The sequence below is a fragment of the Rhinopithecus bieti genome, unplaced genomic scaffold, assembly GCF_001698545.2.
Source record: "Rhinopithecus bieti isolate Rb0 unplaced genomic scaffold, ASM169854v2 scaffold_31823, whole genome shotgun sequence".
NCBI lineage: Eukaryota > Metazoa > Chordata > Mammalia > Primates > Cercopithecidae > Rhinopithecus > Rhinopithecus bieti.
The window spans coordinates 684,223-691,763 of record NW_016814121.1 but is presented as its reverse complement, the minus strand read 5'-3'; the positions used below and the strand labels follow the sequence as shown (position 1 = coordinate 691,763).

At 46.7% G+C, this 7,541-nt stretch overlaps 1 pseudogene; it reads right to left on the bottom strand.

Annotated features, from left to right (window-relative positions):
- Positions 1-539: 539 nt before the first annotated feature.
- Positions 540-7,541, bottom strand: part of LOC108513921 (uncharacterized) — a 45,381-nt pseudogene continuing 38,379 nt past the window's right edge.

The window sequence follows — 7,541 nt, the reverse complement described above, 5'->3', positions numbered from 1 at the left end:
AGGGAGGGGAGGGAGGAGGAAGAAAAGATGAAAGGGAAGGAAACCATGTTAGATGACAGATGTGCTAATTTGCCTGACTATAGGAATCACTTCACTAGGCAAATGTATATCAAAACATCATGTTGTACATCTTAAATATGTATTATAAATAATAAATTTTTAGGCTTGGCACAGTGGCTCACGCATGTAATCCCAGCTCTTTGGGAGGCCAAGGCAGGTGGATTGCTTGAGGTCAGGAGTTCAATACCAGCCCAACAAACACGGTGAAACCCCGTCTCTACTAAAAATACAAAAATTAGCCAGGCATGGTGGTGGGCACCTGTGATCCCAGCTACTCGGGAGGCTGAGGCAGGAGAATCACTTGAACCCGGGAGTCGGAGGTTGCAGTGAGCTGAGATCACACCATTGCACTCTAGCCTGGGCAACGGAGAGAGAGACTTCATCTCAAAAATAAATAAATACATTTTTAAGGCCAGGTGCAGTGACTCATGCTTATAATCTCAACACTTTGGGAGGCTGAGGCAGGCAGATAACCTGAGGTCAGGAGTTCAAGACCAGCCTGGCCAACATGGTGAAACCCAGTCTCTACTAAAAATACAAAAATTAGTCAGGTGTGGTGATACACATGTGTAATCCCAGTTACTCAGGAGGCTGAGGCAGAAGAATCACTTGAACCCAGGAGGCAGAGGTTGCAGTGAGCTGAGATAATGCCACTGCACATTAGCCTGGGTGACAGAGCAAGACTCCATCTCAAAAAAAAAAAAAATTAAATTTTAATTTTAATTTAAAAATTTTTTTAACAAAGAAAGACAGTATTCTCTGTCTTTCTAGTAGTAAAAGGGCTTAGAAAGTCAATCTGTCTTGAATAAAATTACTGGAGGACATACTCTGGCCATTGAAGTATAAAATAAAACACAGAACTGAAGAAACCTAGCGAAAAGCCCTAAAGCCTGGAGTTAAGACTAAATGGTATTGTTGATGGATTATAAAACCATGCAAATTTCAAAATCTCTGAATAAGAAAATATATAATGTGAATAATTCAACGATATTTTTTAAGTTTCAAACCTTGTTTGGCTGGGCGTGGTGGCTCACGCCGGTAATCTCAACTCTTTAGGAGGCCGGGGCGGGCAGATCACTTGAGGTCAGGAGTTCAAGACCAGTCTACGCAACACAACAAGACCCCCCCCCCCCCCATCACTACAAAAAAAATTGAAAGGCCGGGCACGGTGGCTTACGCCCGTAATCCCAGCACTTTGGGAGCCCGAGGCGGGCAGATCATGAGGTCAGGAGATAAGAGACCATCCTGGATAACACAGTGAAACCCTGTCTCTACTAAAAATACAAAAACAAAATTAGCCAGACATGGTGGCGAGCTCCTGTAGTCCCAGCTGCTCGGGAGGCTGAGGCAGGAGAATGGCATGAACCTGGGAGGCTGAGCTTGCAGTGAGCCAAGATCACACCACTGTACTCCAGCCTGGGAGACAGAGCAAGACTCCATCTCGAAAAAAAAAATTGAAAATTGAAAATTGAAAATTAGCTGTTCGTGGTGGTGCATGACTGTATCACAGCTACTTGGGAGGCTGAGGTGGGAGGATCACTTGAGCCCAGGAGCTCAAGGCTGCAGTGAGCTTTTATTGCGTCACTGTACTCCAGCTGGGCAACAGAGTGAGACTCTGTCTCTAAAATACACACACACACACACACACACACACACACACACACATAAGCAAATAAATAAAACCCTGTTTAAATCCACAAAAGCTGGATGATGACGGAGGAGAAAGAAAATAAAACCTTGGCCGGGCGTGGTGGCTCACGCCTGTAATCCCAGCACTTTGAGAGGCCTAGGTGGGCGGATCACAGGGTCAGGAGATTGAGACCATCCTGGCTAATATGGTGAAACCCCATCTCTACTAAAAATACAAAAAAATTAGCTGGGCGTGGTGGCGGGTGCCTGTAGTCCCAGCCACTTGGGAGGCTGAGGCAGGAGAATGGCGTGAACCCAGGAGGCAGAGCTTGCAGTGAGCCGAGATCGTGCCACTGCACTCAAGCCTGGGCAACAGAGCGAGACTCTATCTCAAAAAAAAAAAAAGAAAGAAAATAAAACTTGTTACATCTTTCATTGCTACGGAGAGGCATCCATAGACCATGTTTTGCTTAGGACTTTGAAGAGTAAAGAAACATAGATTCATACTTCGGTTTTTTGAAGTTAAAGTCAACTACTAGTAAAATTCCAACGAGCTGCACATCTTATGATACAAATATAAAAGCAAAGATAGGCTGGACATGGTGGCTCATGCCTGTAATCCCAACACTTTGGGATGCCGAGGCGGGTGGATCACGAGGTCAGGAGTTCGAGACCAGTCCGGCCAATACAGCAAAACTCTGTCTCTACTAAAAATTAGCCAGGCATGGTGGTGCATGCCTGTAATCCCAGCTACTCAGGAGGCTGAGGTAGGAGAATCACTTGAACCCGAGAGACAGAGGTTGCAGTGAGCCGAGATTGCACCACTGTACTCCAACTTCAGATGACGAATAAATAAGGATATATGGGAGACTGAGGTAGGAGAATCGTTTGAACCCAAGAGGCGGAGGTTGCAGTGAGCCGAGATCGCGCCACTGCACTCCAGTCTGGGCGATACAGCAAGACTCCGTCTCAAAAATAAAATAAAATAAAATAAAATAAAATAACAAATAAGAAGAATATAAAAATCTGCTCTTTACTTATGGTTACATGAGAAAAACAGGTTATAACATGTATGGAGGAATTTGAGTCTAATTTTTAACAATGGAGAGAGATTGTGGTGGGCAAAGAGAGAGAAATCTAGAAGTACACACCTCAAATGTAAATGTAAACATCACATTTGGCATATTGTAGGATTACAGGTAATGTTTTTTTTTTTTTTTTTTTTGGTTTGTTTAAACGTCTGGAGATGAGTATGAAAATTATTTGATCAGGGTTAAAAATATTGTTCTAAAAATTAGTGACCACTGGCCAGACACAATCAGCCCACTCCTGTAATCCCAGCACTTTGTGAAGCCAAGGCATGTGGATCACCTGAGGTCAGGAGTTCGAGACCAGCCTGGCCAACATAGTAAAACCTCATCTGCACTAAAAATACAAACACTTAGCCAGGTGTGGTGGCATGCACCTGTAGTCCCACCTAATTGGGAGGCTAAGGGAGGAGAATCACTTGAACCCAGGAGGCAGAGGTTGCAAGGAGCCAAGATTACGGCACTGCAGTTCAGTCTGGGCAACAGAGTGAGACTCCATCTCCAAAAGACAAAAAAATTAATGGCCAAGCATGGTGGCTCATGACTGTAATCCCAGGACTTTGGGAGGCCGAGGTAGGTGGATCACCTGAGGTCAGGAGTTTGAGACTAGTCTGGCCAATATGATGAAACCCTGTCTCTACTAAAAATACAAAAATTAGCTGAGCGTGGTGGCATGTACCTGTAATCCTAGCTACTCAAGAGTCTGAGACATGAGAATCACTTGAACCCAGAAGGTGGAGGTTTCAGTGGGCCGAGATCGCACAGCTGCACTCCAGCCTGGGTAATAAAGCAAGATTCTGTCTCAAAAAAAAAAAAAGGATAAAAACTAATATATGAAGGCCAGGTACAGTGGCTCACACCTATAATCCCAGCCTTTTAGGAGGCCGAGGTAGAAGGAGGGCTTGAGCCCAGCAGTTTGAGATCAGCCTGGACAATATAGTGAGACCCCGATCTCCACAAACAATTTAAACGTCAGCCAGGCGTGGTGGCGCATGCCTGCAGTCCCAGCTACTCAGGTTGCTGAGGCGGGAGGATCGCTTGAGCCCAGGAGCTGGAGGTTGTAGTTGGATCACGCCACTGCACTCCAGACTGGGTAACCAAGCAAGACCCCGTCTCTAAACAAACAAACAAAAAAAATTAATATTTGCTACTTGGAAAAAAAATTGTCAAACCACCATTATGTGCAGGGGGATAAATGAGACGGAACACACAGAATGCCATCCATGAACACTCACTCTCACCGCCTTGTGCTGGGCTCTGTCCAGGGATGGAGCTGAGAGGATGGAGGAGAGAGAGCCTCTCCTGGGCGACCCTAGGGAGATGAGAAGCAGCCGCGTGAATGTGGTTCCAGAGCAGCTGGAGCACTGAGGGTCCAGGCAGGACATGGAGGGCTTCTTGGAGGAGGAGACATGCAAGATAAACCCTGAGATCCCCCTCCAAGGCCAAGGAGAGGAGGCCATGTTTTCCAGGCACAGGAACTGTGTGTGGGGAGGCCCCTGAACATAAGGGAGCCGGGGGTCATCCGGGGCTGGGCACAGGGCAGAGTCTCTCACCACTGGGATGTGGGACCTGAGAAAGGAGAAGCAGGAGAGGAAGATGAAAACTCAATACAGAGCCAGAGGCTGGACCCAGTGGCTCGTGCTGGTAATCCCAGCTCTTTGGGAGGCTGAGGCAGGAGAATCACTTGAGGCCGGAAGTTCAAGGCTAGCCTAGGGAACATAGCAAGATTCCCCCATCTCTACAAAATAAAAATTAAAACTTAGCCTGTGTGGTAGCGTGCACCTGTAGTCCCAGCTACTTAGGAGACTGAGGCGGGAGGATCACTTGAGCCCAGGAGTTCAAGACTACAGTAAGCCATGATCGCACCACTGCACTCCAGCCTACACAACCCAGCAAGACTCTGTTTCAAAAAAAAAAAAAAAAAAAAAAATGGAGCCAGATGCTGACAGATGGCAAATATCAGCCCAAGGAGTTTGCAGTTTCTTCTTGGGTCCTGGGGAGGACACTGAAGATTTTTAGCAAAGACTGTCATGATTGAGATTTTAGAAAGCTCATGTTGCCTGCAGTGTGGATGGTGGATATGAGAGGGGCAACCAGGACCGTGTGGACTGGGAGGGGAAGGAACATAAAGACACAGGCGGCCAGGCGCGGTGGCTCACACCTGTAATCCCAGCACTTTGGGAGGCCGAGGCAGGCGGATCACCTGAAGTCAGGAGTTTGAGACCAGCCTGGCCAACATGGTGAAACCCTCGTCTCTACTAAAAACACAAAAATTAGCCAGGTGCCGCGGCGGCCACCTGTAATCCCAGCCACCCGGGAGGCTGAGGCAGGAGAATTGCTTGAACCTGGAGACGGAGGTTGCAGTGGGCAGAGATTGCGCCATTGCACTCCAGCCTGGGCGACAGAGCAAGACTCCATCTCGGGAAAAAAAAAAAAAAAAAAGACACTGGCAAGGGCTAGACAGGAAAAACAATGAGGCCCTAGAGTCTAGAAAAACCTTGTCCAACCTGCGGCCCATGGGTCACATGCAGCCCAGGATGGCTTTTGTTTGTTGTTTGTTTGTTTGTTTTTGTTTTTGAGATGGAGTCTCACTCTGTCACCCAGGCTGGAGTGCAGTGGCACGACTTCAGCACACTAAACATCCGCCTCCTGGGTTCAAGTGATTCTCCTGCCTCAGCCTCCTGAGTAGCTGGGACTACAGGTGCACCCCACCAAACCCGGTTAATTTTTACATTTTTAATAGAGATAGGGTTTCACCATGTTAGCCAAGCTGGTCTTGAACTCCTGACCTTAGGTGATCTGCCCACCTCAGCCTCCCAAAAAATATGTATATTTTTTTAATTAGCCAGGTGTGATGGTGCATGTCCATGTCCCAGCTACTTGGCAGGCTGAAGCAGGAGGATTGCTTGAGCCTGGGAGGTCAAGGCTGCAGTGAGCTATGATCGCACCCCTGCGCTCCAGCCTGGGCAACAGAGGGAGACCCTGTCTGAAAATAAAAAAGGTGGTGGGGGCCTGTGACCACCCCCCTTTTAATTTTGGCCCAACCTTAGTAACAGAATAGTCATTGAGTAGGGCAAAAGTGATGTTATGATGTTTTTCAGCCTCCAATTTACAGTCTAAAACATGTATGCGGTGGCCCCGAGATGTTGTGTAAATGGATTCACAGCCCTGAGGCCACCATGCTGCAAGGAAGCCCAAGCTAACCCTAGGATGTGCTCTGAAACTATATGAAGATGCATCCCCAGCCAGCCTTCCACTACCCCATTCTTCACTGCCCCATTCTCACTCCTGCCTGCCTCCTTAATCCCTCCACCCCTCCACCTGCCTCCAGCCAGAACTGCACAGCCAAGTACTTCCAGAATTGCTGGTCCAAATAAATCATGACAGGCACTAAGTTTGGGGCAATCCATTTAATGCTACTAAGTTGTAGGATGGTTTGTTTGTGCTGCCCCGGGTAACAGAACATTCCTTAAGGTCACACACTAACCAAGCTGTGATTTGAACACTGCTTCTCAAATTCACAAGCAAAAGAAGGGGGAATTCCTGTTTAAAATGCCAAAAAGAACTCTTTCTTGCTTTTATTATTTTTAATTTATATATAATAATTGTATATTTATGTAATAATTGTGAGAATTTACGGGGTACAGCATGATATTTCAATATATGTATACAACGTGTAATGATCACATCAGGGTGATTAGCAGATTCATTTCCTCAAACGGTTATCATTTCTTTGTGTTGGGAACATTCAAAATCTGCTCTTCTACCTATTTGAATATAGAAAATAAATTGTTTTGTTTTGTTGTTGAGAAAGTCTCCCTCTATCATCCAGGCTAGAGTGCAGTGGCACAATCTTGGCTCACTGCAACCTCCGCCTCCCGGGTTCAAGCAATTCTCCTGCCTCAGCCTCCTGAGTAGATGAGATTACAGGCGCGCACCTCCACTCCCAGCTCATTGTTGTATTTTTAGTAGAGATGGGGTTTCACCGTGTTGGCCAGGCTGGTCTGGAACTCCTGACCTCGGGTGATCCACCTGCCTTGTCCTCCCAAAGTACTGAGATTACAGGTGCGAGCCACAGTGCCTGGCCTCTCCTCTCTAATTCTATGAGATTAACTTTTTCAGCTGCCACATATTAACACAATCATGTGGCATTTGTCTTTTTTTTTTTTTTTTTTTTTTTTTTTTTTATTGAGACAGGGTCTCTGTCACCCAGGCTGGAGTGCAGTGATGCAATCATAGCTCACTGCAGCCTCGACCTCCTGGGCTCAAGTGATCCTCCTGCCTCAGCCTTCCTGGTAACTAGGACTATAGGTGCACACCATCACGCCTCGCTAATTTCTTATTTTTATTTTGTGTAGGCATGGAGTTTCGCTCTGTTACCGAAGCTGGTGTCGAACTCCTGGGCTCAAGCAATCCCCCACCTCCACAAAGTGCTGGGACTACAGGCACGAGCCACCACACCCAGTCCATTTGTCTTTCTATGTCTGGTTTATTTCACTTAACATAATGGTCTCCAAGCCTACCTGTGTTCCTGCAAATGACAAAATTTCACTCTTCCAAAGAGAATATTCTTCTTTTCTTTTTTTTTTTTTTGAGATGGAGTCTTGCTCTGTCGCCCAGGCTGGATGAAGTGCAGTGGCACAATCTCAGCTCACTGCACCCTCCACCTCCCAGGTTCAAGCAATTCTCCTGCTTCAGCCTCCCTCCAGAGTAGCTGGGATCACTGACTTGGGCCACTACCCCTGCTAATTTTTTTTTTTTTTT